Raw genomic sequence first — 16768 nt, 5'->3', positions numbered from 1 at the left:
CATTTGGATCAGGGAACCGGTATTGGAACCGGAACCGGATAGAACCGATCAGATCGGGATCTGGATGATATTCTTGTGAACTTTTGGAACCGGAAACCGGTAGGAATCAAAACTGGTGGAATCGGCAAAAAGTGGTAGAACCGGCAAAATCCGGAACATTACCAATTCTAACATTGAAGACACGACAAAAATCGGTAGAACCGGCGGTATGGTTCAATTCTTAATTTCGGCCAACTTCGGTTCCCGGACCGGGTCCGGTTCGGACCGGTTCCAGTCAGGTCAGTTCCTTTGCTCATTCCTAATTAGATTTCAGTTTCTTTGTATTCCGATTCGTTTGATATATTCTATTTACTAGTTTTATAACCTGTGGAAACCACGGTTACAAAATTAATGAAACTTTTATACTAAAAATTCAAAGTTATTAATCAATTAGTTTAAATAAATTATTAATTATGAGATTATTTTAGTTATATATAAAATTATAATCATTGATTTAAATAAATATGTGAAATTATATCACTTTATAATTTGTATTAATTTTATTTTAATGCTATTAATTTAATGTAGATAAAGTGGGAAATTTAAAATTTAAAATTTAAAATTTAAAATTTAAAATTTAAAATGAATAATCAATATTTTGACAAGTAGCAATTATTAATTATGAGACATAATAGGGTGACACATAACAAAAGAAGAATATAATATGTATTAACTAAGAGGTTTAATAAGATGATACGTATTAAAATGAGAATAAAACTATTTTTTTTATTAGAATAGGGATTTCAAAAATATTCTGCAAACGAAACACCCCTTAATTTTTTTTGTTCAATTGGTTACAAATTACAAGATACGATTTTAACGTTCCCATATTATTTTATAGTAAGTAAATCATGAATGACGAACAATTAAACTAGCATCCATAGTTTTGAAACATAAACCTCTATTACAAAGTTTTATTCCTCTAAAACGAACAAACTATCATCGGAAATTTAAATAATAATTTTAGGTTGCTGAATGATAATCAACCCATGAAATATTTGTTATACATCAACTAGATAAGAAACCCCGCTTCGCGGGGGTTGGATTTGCCACTAATGTCATAGAAAACCGACGGAACACATTACGTTAAAGATGGTGACATCGTTTATAGGTAGTTCGTCATGGAAGTAGGATGGTATAGCTAGTTGACTATGACATTATAATGCTAAAAAATGAAGTAAGATAGAAGAAAACTGAGATCTAATTCTCTTATCAAAACACGTATGTTAGGTTCTTAAGGCTACATACATGAACTAAAACACATATTCAGAATTTAAGTATAATGATTAAATAAGGAATCATTAGAAAACATAGAAAAAATCAAAGTATAACACGTTTGAAAAGAACCCATGGTTGACCGTAACAATTTTGAATGAACAACAATCTTAAAAAGTCAATTTTGAAACTGAAAGCTTGAAGAAAACCTACAAACTTATTTTTACCAAATTTAGTCAAAGGCAACACTAGTCTAACTGCTTCCTCTCGTGGGTACTGCTCTGATTTCCCCCGCTTCACCTTTATCAGGTCTCCCTTGTAGCTTCAAACCCAATGGAACCTATAAATGAAAGAGAATGAGAAAACATATAAAAAATGACCAATATACCCTTAAAAAATTGGACTGCATAAAAATGCATTTCGTGAACCTCATTCTTTATTATTACCTTCTATGCAGGGTTGATTGCTAGACATGCTATGACAAATAAAGTGGCTGCAACATTTCAGAGCCAGAAGCATAATTCTTCTCGGCCCCGGACTGTCAATACCTATTATTTTCTAGGATAGACCAAAATGCCCTTTACTAAAACAATACATAATGACAATAGAGTTTTGTACTTTATTTTGGTCACAAGTTCAGGTACTTCATCAGAAAAAGAAATTTATAAAAAAAATGGTTTAAATCTATAATCAAGAAAAGAGTCGACTAGGAACTGAAATTAGTAAAAAAAAAAAAAAAAAAAAAAAAAAAAGGATTACCGAGATTAAACACGTGGCTAGATCCATCTGGGAGAAGCTCCACCTTCAAAACCTTCATAAGTCTAGCTTCATCATTAGAAAGAAAAATTATTGGGACATTAGTTCGATAAAAAAACACTTGATTTAATAATTGACATTTAAATTATATATTAATTACTTTTTTTCTTCGAACAGGTTGTTATACTTTAAGGCCCTTTGATGGCTCGTCAACAAGAGTGATTAGCGGTGAATTGGAACAACAACCAAAGGAATCATTGGTCTGCTATAATATGTTATGGCTAGGTTTCCACATTTCCAACTAAATTCTTTATGGAAAAATTTGTAATTTCATTCAATCAATAAACAAAAAGTAAAATTTCACTATAGACAATGCTTACTTTTCAAATAAAAAATATATTGATTACATATGGACCAGTTCAATAAATTTCATAGTATAGAAGGAGTAATTCTGTAAAATTTAATGAAACATAGGGACCATTTCTATAACTATCACCTTCAGTAGTAAATATATGGAAAATACATTTTCAAGACATCAAATACCAATATAATTATTAGGGTTCCATAATCAAGTAAAAAAGAAGTCTTTTAAGTGTAGATGGGCTAATTCCAATATATAAACTACAAAAATGACAATAATATAGGAGTAAATTACACATTTGCTCCCCTTACTCAAAACTCAAGTGTAGTCCAAATTTTTAACTAAACTTGCAAGTTTGAGTAAATCATAGGGACCATAACAACAATAAAATGCATACTTAAGGAAAAAAATTAAAACTATTCCAACAATGGACTAAAATTGAAAAGTTTAAAGAAAACACAGGGACCAATTGTGGAATTTACTCTTAGTGTAAGTAAAATTTGTGATTGATGTTCACTATGAAGTGAAATGTAATAGTCTTGCTCTGTACTATCTAGGTACTATCTAGGTAGTCATGCCTCAGTGTAATCTATAAATATTACATCCAAAATTTATTTAAAAAGTAAAAAAAAAATAATGTTCTTGATCTAGTAATATAAAATTAATATATATATATATATATATATATATATATATATATATATATATATATATATATACTTACTATTGTAGGAGGAAGTAGTTACATTCGCTAGGATTATCTAGTTCCTTTGAGTATTTGATCTACATGATTAACATAGACGCCATTCAAACGTTACATAATCTTCCAATTAATAGAGAGCATGAAATGCACAAAGAGAAACCAGGAAGCATGGTGCTGCTATTCCTTCTATGGTGACAGGTTTGTAGAAACTGAGTGTGGCTTTCTATCTTCCTTCCTTGACACTATTGATGTTGTCAACAAGAATCACACACCTGAAAAATTAAGCATACCACTTGAATCCCAAAATAAAGGGAATTAGCAATCAACAGTCAATAATAATCGAATTCATATATGTTGATGGCTACATTTGAAATTATTGACCTTATAAATCAATAACCTCAAAATTTACCTTTGAGGATAGGTTGTGGAAGCTGAGTGTGGCTTTCCATTTCCTTCCTTCAGGCCATTTGGAATCTTGAATTCCAATTCCAGTTCCACTATGGAATGAAATCTGTAATTCCAATTCGTTACTCTATTATTAATCATTCAAAACCAATGGCAAAACACAATTTTACAAAACATTTTCTAAAATAAATAGAAAGAATAACAAACATAACTAACTCATACATTTCATCGACTATAAAATATAAATAACAAACGTTGCTAATAGTTCAACTGAATAATGTTACTACTTGATTAATCATAAATTTCAATCACTTTCAGGAATAAAAACTTATCAGGAATATTTGGAGAAACTCTAGTAGTTCAGCTATTTGTAAGTTTACCAGTTGAATTAAAGTTATCAAACCTCCCCAAATTGCTGGAAACAAAAGAAGTGCAGGTAGACAACATCTGAAACCGATGATTCCAAATTGGAAACAACAGGGCAAAGAAACAACGACATATCAATTGAAGCCGATAATTTTAATAAGTATCAGCCAAAATCAATTGAATTTGGTAATTTTAATAACTCTTAGAAAAACCGATACGGGTATTTCCATGGAATTGGTTGGGAAGCGATTATATACCAAAACCTCTAGAAAACCTAATCACACAGTGCCTATGAACCAAACCGTAATAAAAATAAAACTTACAAATGGCATGGTGAAGGCGATGACACCGAAATAAAACAACGATAGATACCTGGTAAAATCGAGAAGGAATCAGGCGGTTGAGTGCCATCGACAACCACACAATCAAATTGTGAGTGGGTTCAATCTAAAACATCTATAAACAGTTATAAGACCTTGAATAGTAAGAAAATGATGACCCTTGATTTTTAGAAATCAAAATTGGAAGTGAGTTTTTTTGGAACCAGCAGTGTTTGTTAAATGAGATGGGGGAGAAAGAAAATGATGCAACTTGAATAAATACCATTGACATGAATTCTAAACAGCAGTGGTTGTCGGCGCTATAGGGGTCTTTGAATTTGAGTCACCATGTCATACGACATCGGAGTACCGGCAGAAGGATGTAGATTAGAAGAAGCCGACTTTAGCAACGACGACCGTTGTTCCTCGTCCTCGTTTTTTTTGGTGAATTAAAGCAAGCAAAGGTGGGAATCGGTGGAATGATGGAACGCCGGTGTAAGTTGTTGCTTCTTCCTTCTTCCCTCTCGATCTCCCCTAATGTCTACACCTTCAAATATTTCTCTGATTATCCGAACAGTGATCCAAAAAAATCCAAGAAAGGACGGAGATACAAAAGCGATATGTAAGTTCCATTTGTATAGACTGGGGGTTTTAGAGATAATGGAGGGTGCAATTGTGGGGGTCGGGAAGAATTTGGTGAATTAAAGCAAGCAGAGGGGGGAATCGATGAGGGTGCAATTGAGGGGGTTGGGAAGAATGCGATGGAGAAGGAGGCGGTAGGTGGAATCGGTCCGCTGTATTTCTAGAACTCAAAGTATGATTTGCCGAAGAGTTTAGAGAGAGATGGATGGTTTTCAAGAGGGTGTGGGAAGGATGTAGATAAGTGTCTACAGGCAGTGGAAGACAAAGAGAAAAAGAAGGTGGCTAACAAAAACGGTGAAGAAGACTTATCCAAATGTGATTGGCTTACAAGACAGTAAAGGAAATATAGAAAAAACACGTGTCCAGCACAGAAGAAAACATACCCACCGATAATATAGAAAATCACAAAATATGAGAAGGATACAAATTTGCAATCCCACCTATAACCAAATGACCAATTTTACCAAAAATTCAGTATGTTCACTGTAGCTAAGATAGACAACTTTAATATATAGTATAATTATGAGATAGTAATAATTATTTGTATTTTTTGTCATGGGATTGTTTAAGTCTAAGGATTTAGTTATTTAATTTTATCTTATATATGCGAAGAGATTGTAATTATATATTTGTACAATTTGCATTAATGTTATATGTATTCCACTCACATAAATAATCAAACTTTGGGTACATCCACTCACCCATTTAGAAGAGATACACAAGACAAGTTGGTTGGATACGCATATAATTACCTTTTGCATTATTGATGAACAAACATACTAATATTTTAAGTTGGTCCATATGACTTCATAGCCTGAATATGCATGCAGTACGTACACTAGGGTCAAACATTATTTTGTATTGTGCTTTATATTAATTGGTCCACGTGTCGTTATGTAATCAAACAGCTATTGAGAGACGTTAGAATATCATTTTTCCATTTGACCATGCTTGAAAAAAGGAATAAAATATTTTATCGGATAATAACTAAAAAAATGTAATATATTTTACGTTTTATAAATATTTGGTCGTTTAGGTTTTTTTTCGTCTATATTTATCTCTTCAACTTGTTTAATTGTAAACATCAATCGTTATGATCGGTTAATTCAAGTAAACCGGAAAAAATAACTTAATATGGTTATACATTTATCATTTTATATACATTTAATTTTTTTTTTTTTTTTGCATATATATATATATATATATATATATATATATATATATATATATATATATATATATATATATATATATATATATATATATTACAAAATAAGTTACACACATTCAATACTTATAAACGATTTCTTTAGATTTTTCTCACGACATCCTACATGAGATAATTGTTAATGAGGTGTTCAGGGTTGGTCAATCTTATTGCCACTGCGGCCTCAATTGCTTGGTGCTTAAGTCTTGTCTTATTGTTAAGAAGTAAAGCAGATAACTAGCAAAACCAAAAGCACACGAGACACAGTATTTACGTGGTTCAGTCAAGGTGACCTACGTCCACGAGCAGGAGGGGAGTAGTCTTTATTTTAGAGCTCTGAACACAGAGGTTACAAGTACAAGTACACAGAGATTCGTCTATCACTCTAGAATTCAAGATACAAAATGACCTAACATGCATCCGTTGGGTTTTGTGCACTATAACATCCATATGGTGCACATACAACCCTAATACTTTAGATCTAAGTTTTCTCTAGTTATACATGCAATATTCTTTTACCAAAGCATGAAGCCTAACTAGTATACAAAATTTGATATTTGAATTTTAAAAAACTAGTTTGATGATTACCCCTTTTTGTAGCTTGTAGAAGTTGGCCTTATGAGAGCTTAGCACCTCAAATGGTTCACAAAACGCCAAGAACAAATGGAGGAGAATGTGAGAGAGAGTAGGAGGCACCAAAATCGGCTAGCTTCTTCTTGGAATGCACAAGTAATGATTTTTGGAGTTTAGGGCTTACATTTATAGTGTACAATTCCAAGAATTACTTGTAAATCCTAATTCTTACACTTAGGCTTATGATCCAACAATTGATTTTGACTAACACTTCATGGACTATCACATAAGCTTAGTCCATCACAAATTAATCATGGATCATGGGCCTAAACCATATGTATCACTGATTTAAATCAGTCCCCGATAATTTAATCAGTTTATTTTGATCACTAAATTAATTCCAAATTAATTCTTGATCAATGCTAATTAAATAATATGATTTCTCAATTAATATATTATACTTGTAATATATCAATAAATCACAAATGACATCTTTCTCAAATATCCATCCTATCAAATTGTTCTGGTGAATGCAACCCAAAATAGACCATGTTACTATCGGGTCAAGTACATACCAATTATAGTTATGGGCTTACACACCTAATCCAACAATCTCCCACTTGCATAAGTCTAATAACTATAACTGTCAATGCAACTTCAAAATCCGATTAGTAATCATAGCTTGCAAAAGCTGTTGTTGAACTCTGATCAATAATGTGTCCATTAGATAAGCGATCAAATATTTCTCCATTCTACAAGATATCTTATAGACATGAGACATGGATTATAATCATTCTCTCTGTCTATGTGTTGTTTCCCGATTTCCGATTAATGACGACTGACTAATTGAACAAATCAAATCAGTCCAGGCTTGGCCAAGTGCTTAGGGTGTCATCACTAAATCATCGAGGGGACCAGATATCGCTTTTATCCCATTTTGGGTAAAAGGAACGGATAAAATTCGACTCATATGCTTGTAGTATGCACTCATCAAATCACACACAACAATATGTTTTATAACATCAAGTTACTGATGTGTTTACGTATTACCAATGTGCAACCAACTTGTAAACAACAACTCATATCTCTCTGTTTCAAGAATATAAGATATTATCGTCTCACAGTCACTCGTGATACAATCCATGAAGTGATTCAGATGAGCGCGGGTTTAATCCAATACTCAAATCTTATTACAGGAGTACTGATGAACACTGTAGCAAACTTGTGTTATGTATAAACGCTTAGACAATCTATAGTCAGATTCATGACAGTCTTACCTCGTTACTTACTTCCAAAGTATGATTGATTGTGAATGTTTAAATAACCTAGTTATTCGGGAAGTAAAAAATGCAAAGTGAAACACAAGAATAATCCAATCACATATTGATTACACATTATTCATTGTATAATGTATTGACTAATCAACTTAATACTTAAATTAAAACAACAGTTATCCCATGCTCTAATCATGCATACTATGTTTACATATAGTCCTTTCTTTGTGAAGCAATTCAATTGGAAACATTTCCAATGAGACTCATTTCACAATTCCAAATCCTTATTGTAAATATAAGAATACCAAATTCTTGCCATTTATTGTAATTTGTTAGATTTTAAACTTACATGTAATGATCCTTTTATAATGAATATGCACAAAAGTCACAGAGACTTGGCAAAAGATATTACAAAGTATTCTAATGGAGAACAATTCCATGGAAACGAAGTCTCATATTCAAAGAGCATTCCTTGAACATCCTTCTTGCATTAAAGTTTCTAACAAAAATTCTTAGTATCCAACTATCATATTGAAACATTCCCATAAATGTCATATGACTATCTATTCTAAATAGAATCATATCTATTCCGAATTACATCAATATGGTCCATCAATTACTATACCCCCAACTGTCCATAAGCAACTAATCTTCGGTGAACCTTAGATTATCCTTCACAGTTGTTTAACAACTTTAGCCATATCAAGTTCTGGTCCATTATCCCTCTTAATGCGCTAGGCATTTAGAAAAAATAGAACAGGTAAATATTATAGCATATGCAATCGATCCTAAACCCAAAACATATGGGATACGATTCATAATGTCTCACATAGATACATGATACTAGACCAGTCTCTTGCTATAATATTTCCATATATAGAATTTCAAATGTTGAAACATTTCAACACGACATTCACATATATCCATGACTAAGTTCGATTAAAATTTCAATCTAAGCTTTTAGATTTGAAATGAAGTACGAGTATCTTCTCCCTTAAATCCTACTATAGCGAGACAACTTTTCAAACTTTGCAGCTTTGCAAATTAAAACTTTGTTTCCTACTATATATATATATATATATATATATATATATATATATATATATATATATATATAACATTGCTAACTTGTAAAACTTAACGTAATAATTGTGCTCCCACTAGCATAATGATTACATACTTACAAGCATAGCATTTATGCTCTTACTAGCTTTGACATGTACCTAGAAATCAGTTGGACTTCTAGAATCAATACTTATTGACTTTCTTACTAAAGTCCAGATTTCTAACACAAGATGCTTTGATAAGACTTTATCTAGGCTTCTCAAACTCATACACCTTTCCTTAGATAACTCATATGTGTGTCTAAACTATTTCAGAACTTACAACTGTAAGTCTCGAATGTTCAGAGTATTTTCCATTTCTCACAATTCGAACTATAAAGAGGGATGCCGTAATCATAATCGAATTTGAGAATGCAATTAACACAACTGCTATCTCTTTAAATCTACTTAGTGAAAGTGTTTCCTTATAATCATTTTCATGAAGTGGAGAGAAACCTTATGTCACTTAGATTTTATGGTGTATGCGTTCCTATCCATGTGAATTTGTCATAACAATAATCACAAGACATTGTTTTGATAAATCCGAACTCATATGGACTGAACTTGTTCAATCTTAATTTCTTGCCATTTGGTAGCAGAAGGGTCCTACCATTTCTTCCAAGTTATTAAGCAGCTCACCCACTCTAATCAATGTACTTACACTGATCAAGGTGCTTTGCCTTATGCAATCAAATGAGGACTCATAGAAATCATATGCATAGTCAACTTAACTGGAATGGCATAGAAACAAGAATATGTCAACACGATAGGTTACGAACCTCAAGTCGTGTGCTAGTGGTAAATAATAGGTTTATTCTTGATAAGTTCTTGAAACTATTCAAGATTATTACGACTCCCACTGACCTCTTAACATATAAGATTCTCTTGTCAAGAAACATTCTTTAACAAACAAATATTCAAGAGTTAGTGCGAGTTCTTATCAAGGAAAACACTTCATTTAATTGGTATAGTTGGTGTTTGTTTTTTCAAAAAAAATCACAACAACCAATCTCAAATGTGCAAGAGTAAGAAAACATTTTTCTACTCCACATTTCATGATGTGTTATAAACCTACTTAGGATATGTCACTTATAACTATAAGATGCTTTTTTGGAACGAAGTATGACTCATCCTTTTGATTTTAACCATTTTAATAATTCCCGATACCTCTCCTTAGTCATATAAATGCACTAAGGTATCCTTAGAGGATCAATTGTGACATGGTTCCATAAAACATGATACTAAAGTACTCTCATTTCCTTTCAGATTGGAGAAACTTTCATCTTTCTGCCTAATTGATTCTTCTTATTCATTATGCTTATACTTTGAAAATTTTTCAAGGTATTAGAATTACACTTAATCTTGTAAGTACAACCATATTTACTAAACTTTAAGTAAATTATTACTAACAACCTTTATCCTTCTTTGTAGTGGGCTTGACCAGTGCACATCAATTTGTATAGGATCCCCTAGCCCTTCACTTGACTCACATCTATATGTGAACAAGGAATTAGTCTTAATTTCCTAAAAATGAATATTTCTCATTTGTCACACAATACTAGTTTCATGATTCCAAATTTCTGAAAACTTCGGTGATTAGAATCTTTCCTTATTTGGTAAATTTTGACACTACCGCAAACGAAAGAATCAAATCCATATATAAACATACAAACATAAATTTTCACAAATGTCATTGCAAGGAAATATAAGATAAAATCAAAAATTTTCTTTATTTATAAAGTGCAGAAAACTTGTCCTTACAATGCAAGTATATATGAAAATTATGTTTCTAAATATTCCTAATCAATCTATCATAACTTATAAGCAACAGTTCAAAATTCTGATCATCGAATCGTGCGATCGAAATCCATCTCTTCACGATCAGACTTAGCCTCCTCTTTCTTTAAGCTTCCTTTCTTTTCTACGATCCTACAAAACATCAAAATATAATCTCATCACATCATGTATTAAGAATCTTCAGTTAGGAACTTAATTGATTTAGATAGTGGACTTACCTGAAGTAGAGTCATACACTTTGACTTTACCATCCTTGTGATCCTTCAGGTAGATACATAAGCTCTGCATCCAATGCCCATTCTCTTAGCAGTAGAAACAAACAGACTCTTTCGGAACGGCACATAGGACAATCTCAGACTTAGCCTTTCTCTTTTCCATTTAGTCAAACGGTTTGACCATGACCGATCCCTTTCCATTGGTAAGAGAAAACTTTTTTTGGACTTCTAATGTTTCCATCGTTAATCTCTATGGAAGTTTGGGAAGTAGATCTTATCATCAATTTTTTTTACCAGTGCGCCAAATCATTTCTGATTCATCAGCAATTAGCAAATAGGTAAGATTGATGAGGGTCATGTCGTGGACTATATGACTTAGGTAAGATCGACACGACTCCTAACATTACCAGCCTGTCAATGTGTGATTGTATCTCCAAGACATGTGAACACACAGACCTTCCATCTTGGTGTTTTCTTGTCAATAGGATTTGAGTGACCTTGAACTTTTCAAGTCGGTGAACATGTGGGTCAGGGAGAATTATTGGAGGAGGTGGAGGAAGTGAAGCATGATTTCTGGGAACATTATCTTCATGAGGAAAGTTTTTTCAATAAGATTCGGGAAAACCATAGTTGTCAGAATTAGACATATACAAGGTAGAAATTCAAGTTAAGTTGATTTAAGTGCTTGGTATAATACCCAAATGAAATATCAAGGCTAGGACTCGACACAATAATTTACAATTTGGAAGAGGGATGTCGTAATCCAATTGCAAACTATTTGTCGGTAGGTAAATGACGATTTACCAATTCCACCATGAAAACAAAATTTTAAACGAATTAGGTTTTAAATGAAATTCCTAGATCTTTTGAGATTCATTGAACTTTTCAATGGCATGCTTAATCTCGATTATGCCCTTCAAATTTGCGATTGGGATACCGAGGATCACAAACAATGTGTGAATAACCATGCAAGTTAGCTTGGTACTATCGAAGTCATTTATCACTTAATCAATGTGTTGGTTAACCACACACGCTCTATTGATCTATGATAAACTATGAGCTACCCATTTCCATCCTTCATTAGTCCACATTATGTGCCAGTTAACCACACACGCTCCACTAACTGACCAAAAAGGTGCAATGTGCAATTTCATGGGTTAGCATCAAATTCACATTTTTCATAAGTAACTAATATTGAGAATTTATAAAAGGTTTTGTTACTTTATATTTCATTATACTTTTAATGATGATTTGAATATCCTATCAAACCCATTTGGCTAACAACCCTCCACTAGTCAAGAGTGCGGTGGGTAAGAATGGATACCCAATGACGGTCATTTTACAGGTCGCTTCCTTAAACACCCCTTATAGACCAGCTTCGTGAATGAGGCCTACTAATGGTAATACTGACTTTTAACTTATACATGTAAAATATATTAGACGTTTAATGTTATATAGCATAAGGGCGTATTTTATATATTTAAAATACTAAGTGTTTTAATTAATAAATTAGACCTATAATTTAATTAAACTTAAACCATGTCATTATGGATTTATTAATTCTCTCTTTTAATTAAACACGTAATTAATTTAATAAAACCATAAGGGTGTAATTTGAACTATTCAAAATATCAAGGTTCAAGTTTTAAGATTTCTAAATAAAGGCCATTTAATTAAACTTTAAGTTACAAAACCAAGAGTTGAACTTATGAACCTTTTCAAATTACAAGGGGTTTAGAATTTAATATTTCATAATTGAAACCTTTTAAATTCCAAAACTTGAGGGCAAGCTTTTGTTGGATTAGTTGTCTAAGCCCAGAACTATAATTGGTATATATTTGACCCAAGAGTAGCATGATCCATTTGGGTTGCTTTCACCAAAGCAATTTGATAGGATAGACTTTTGAGAAGAGATTATTTATGATTTATTAATATATTATAAGTTCTAATATATTAATACGAAATCATATGATTTAATTAGTATTGATCAAGAATTAATTTGGAATTAATTTAGTGATCAAAGGAAACTAATTAAATTAAACGGGGACTGATTATGTAAATCAGTGATATATATATATATATATATATATATATATATATATATATATATATATATATATATATATATATTATTTGGGCTATTGATCCATGATGGGCTAAGTTTATGTAAGTATTCATGAAGAGTTAGCCCGCATGAAATATGGATCATACCTAAGTGTATGGATTAGGGTTTACCCATGACTCTTGGATTCCTACAATATATATATATATATATATATATATATATATATATATATATATATATATATATATATATATGACACCCCTTTGGCCTAAAATGGGTTGAACATGTATTCTTAGAGAATCATAACCGATTTGGTGGTGCCTAACCTCTCTTTCAAATTCCTCCTTTGTTCATGGTGTTTGTGAACCATTTAAGGCGTCACATTTAAGGTGCCAAGTTTTTAAAGGCCAAAACTACAAGCTACAACAAAGAGGTAATTCTATAACTCACTTTTTTGGTTTATATGTAAATTGAATGCTAGTTGTAGACTTAATGCTTTGGAAACAATATTGCATGTATAATTAGAGAAAACATAGATCCAAAGCATTTAGGGTTGTATGTGCACCATATGATGTTGTAGTATACAAAACCCAACAGTGGTATCAGAGCCTAGGATTGTTTTCTGTTATATTTGATGCTTGTTAATTTTCAAAGTTGAAAAAAATCAATTTTCTAGCCTCTTACAGTCTTACTGATGAACTCGCCGAGTCCACTGGCTTACTCGACGAGTCCACTCTGTAAAAGGGCAACTCGATGAGTCAGGTTCATGTACTCGTCGAGTATGTGCTTCTGGTTGCAGAATTTTGAGTTTTTGGCCAAGAATTGGACTACGATAATTACCACAAACTATTTTGTAATCATAAAAAATTGTATTTTCTGATTTGGTAATGATGATCCTCATTCAATTAAAAGATAATTGTCAAAATTTCAAAATTTATATTAGTTTATATGATAGGCTAATTTCTTGTAAATTGTTGATATTAATTGTTTTGACTTATGAGTTTAACTAGATCATAAAAAAAATATATGATAATCGTAGCACCTCATCCTGATGAAGTAAATACTCCAGTATCCCCTCGTGAGGAGCGACTCTTGGATAAACTTACTGGTGTTATTCGGCAGACTCTCGAAGAAGACAAAAAGGATAGTGATAAAGGTAAAAAGAAAGCCATTAGAGAATCTTCAAAAGGGGAGTCGAAACGTCCCTCATTCAAAACTTTCAAGAGTAATGGTGCTACAGAGTTTTTAGGTGTTCTTAATCCCATTGTTGTTCTTACACAGATCCAGAACACAGAAAAAGCATTTCATATCTCTCATGTGGTTAATGAAGACAAGGCTAATTATGCTTCTGCAATGCTCATCGGAGAAGCCTTGGTCTAGTGGGAAGCAACATTCAAATCTCTCAACAAGTATGACCAAGTGAATTTATCTTGGGAAATGTTCAAAACTCTCTTGCTAGGAAAGTACTGTCCACTAAACATGAGTATAAGATTGGAGAAAGAATTCCTCGAGCTTAAACAAGGAGGAATGACTCTGAATGATTAGGAAACTCAATTCAATCAAAAAGCACGGTTTGTTGCAATGTATATTCCAATTAAAGATGATAAAATTTAGTTATTCATGGAAGGACTACGGTATGAAATTCGCGATTTTGTGGTCAATCGGGATGTTCTTTCATTTGATAAAGCTATTGAGTATGCCCGAAAGCACGAGCATGCCTTAGAAATACGTGGTGCCAATCTTTCTGTTTCAATGCATCCACGTGTTGATCGAACTGTTCCTATTTCCTCTATTCCACCAACTCAATCTGTTCGATCTGATCCTGGAAAACAAGTGCAATCTCATAATACCTCTCGTGGATGTGGTAGGTCACAATATTTTTCTCTTTAGTTGCCATCGTGTCAAAATTGTGGAAAGAATCATTAGGGCGAATGTAGATTAGAAAAAGGATCATTGACCTGTTATGGGTGTGGAGAAATAGGCCACATTAAGCCCGTTTGCTTGATGAAGAATGTTACATGCTTTGCTTGTGGTGTTACTGTCCACAAGAAGCGTTTCTGCCCTACTCTTACTAGTCAAATGGCAGGGAGTCAAGATTTCATTCAACAATCAAAGAGTACTCCAACTAAAAGGAGGAGGTGCCAAAATCTATAATCCGTGCATTCCAAATTACCATGGAGGAGGCATGTGAAGATCCAAATATTATGACCAGTACATTTCTAGTCAATTGTAGACCTGCTCACATCTTATTTGATTCTGGTGTCTCAGATTTTTTTGTGTCTCATGAATTTGCGCATTCCTTTCAAATTGCATGTTATGCACTCGCACAACCATTTCATGTAGATACCGCGGGAAGTATATCATTACTAGCCGATAAAGTCTATAGGATTGTGTCATAGAAATTAAAGGCTATAATTTTCTTGCTAACCTAATTCCTATCTGCTTGCCCAACTTTGATATTATTCTCGGCATGGATTGGTTGTCAAAGAACCATGCAGAACTCTTGTGTTGTTAAAAGATAGTATGCATTCCTATTGAAGGGGAGAATCCTTATGTCTACGGTGAACAAAGACATAAAATCTTTAAAATAATATCTTTCCTAAAAGCTCGTAAATTTATATCGAAAGGGCGTTCTACTTGATATCTCAAAAGAGGAGAAGAAAATTGTAAATGATATTCCCATTGTTAATGAATATCCTGATGTTTTCCCCAATGAATTGTTTGGACTACCTCCAGATAGGTAAGTAGAATTCCGAATTGATCTTGTACCTGGTGCTGCTCCAATTGCAAAGACTCCTTATCGTCTTGCGCCAACTGAGATGAAGGAAATGATGATCCAACTGCAGGAATTACTTAACAAGGCTTTATTCGACCGAGTACCTCTCCCTGGGGTGCTCCAATATTGTTTGTCAAGAAGAAAGACGGATCGATGTGAATGTGTATTGATTATCGCGAGCTAAATAAGGTAACTATCAAGAATAAGTATCCACTACCTCGCATAGACGACTTGTTTGATCAACTCCACGGTGTTAGTTATTTCTCGAAGATTGATTCGAGGTCTGGCTATCGTCAATTGAAAGTAAACGAGCACGATGTACCGAAGACAACTTTCCGTACTCGTTATGGGCATTTCGAATTCCTTGTCATGCCATTCGGTCTGACAAATGCTCCTGCTGTATTCATGGAGATGATGAATCGTGTATGTCGCCTAATGCTCGATAAATCTGTGATTGTATTCATTGATGATATTTTAATTTATTTCAAGTCTGAAGCTGATCATCCCATACATATTCATGAAATATTAGAACTTCTTCGAAACGAGAAACTATATGCTAAACTCTCAAAATGTGAATTTTGGCTTCGCCAAATTCAATTTATCGGCCACGTGATTTCTGGTGATGGTATATCAGTAGATACTACCAAAATTGAAGTCATTCAGAATTGGGAAGCACCTCGTAATGCTTCTGAAATTCGCAATTTCTTGGGTCTCGCAGGATATTACCGGAGATTCATTAAATATTTTTTTTTTGCGTATAGTTGTACTTCTCACAAGTCTTACACGAAAGGAAGTAAAGTTCGAATGGGGTGAAGCCTAAGAAAAATCTTTCTCAACTCTACAAGATATTTTGACTCATGCTCCAATCTTATCACTTCCAGAAGGTGATAATGATGTTTTGGTGTATAGCGATGCTTCAAGGTTGGGACTCGGTTGTGTGTTGATGCAGTG

General features: G+C 32.9%; 1 long non-coding RNA gene across 1 annotated transcript; it reads right to left on the bottom strand.

Annotated features, from left to right (window-relative positions):
• Positions 1 to 1376: 1376 nt before the first annotated feature.
• On the bottom strand, positions 1377 to 5076 carry LOC145011670 (uncharacterized). The gene is made up of 5 exons (XR_013664208.1): positions 4449 to 5076; positions 3484 to 3585; positions 3096 to 3346; positions 2014 to 2079; positions 1377 to 1594 (listed from the first exon to the last, which is right to left on the bottom strand). It is a non-coding gene; the product is annotated as an uncharacterized LOC145011670 (long non-coding RNA).
• Between the last annotated feature and the right edge of the window lie 11692 nt (positions 5077 to 16768).

Source organism: Lactuca saligna, chromosome 8 (assembly GCF_052625555.1).
Source record: "Lactuca saligna cultivar CGN05327 chromosome 8, ASM5262555v1, whole genome shotgun sequence".
NCBI lineage: Eukaryota > Viridiplantae > Streptophyta > Magnoliopsida > Asterales > Asteraceae > Lactuca > Lactuca saligna.
Note: the sequence above shows the minus strand (reverse complement) of the source record. Positions and strands in the feature narration are given on the sequence as shown.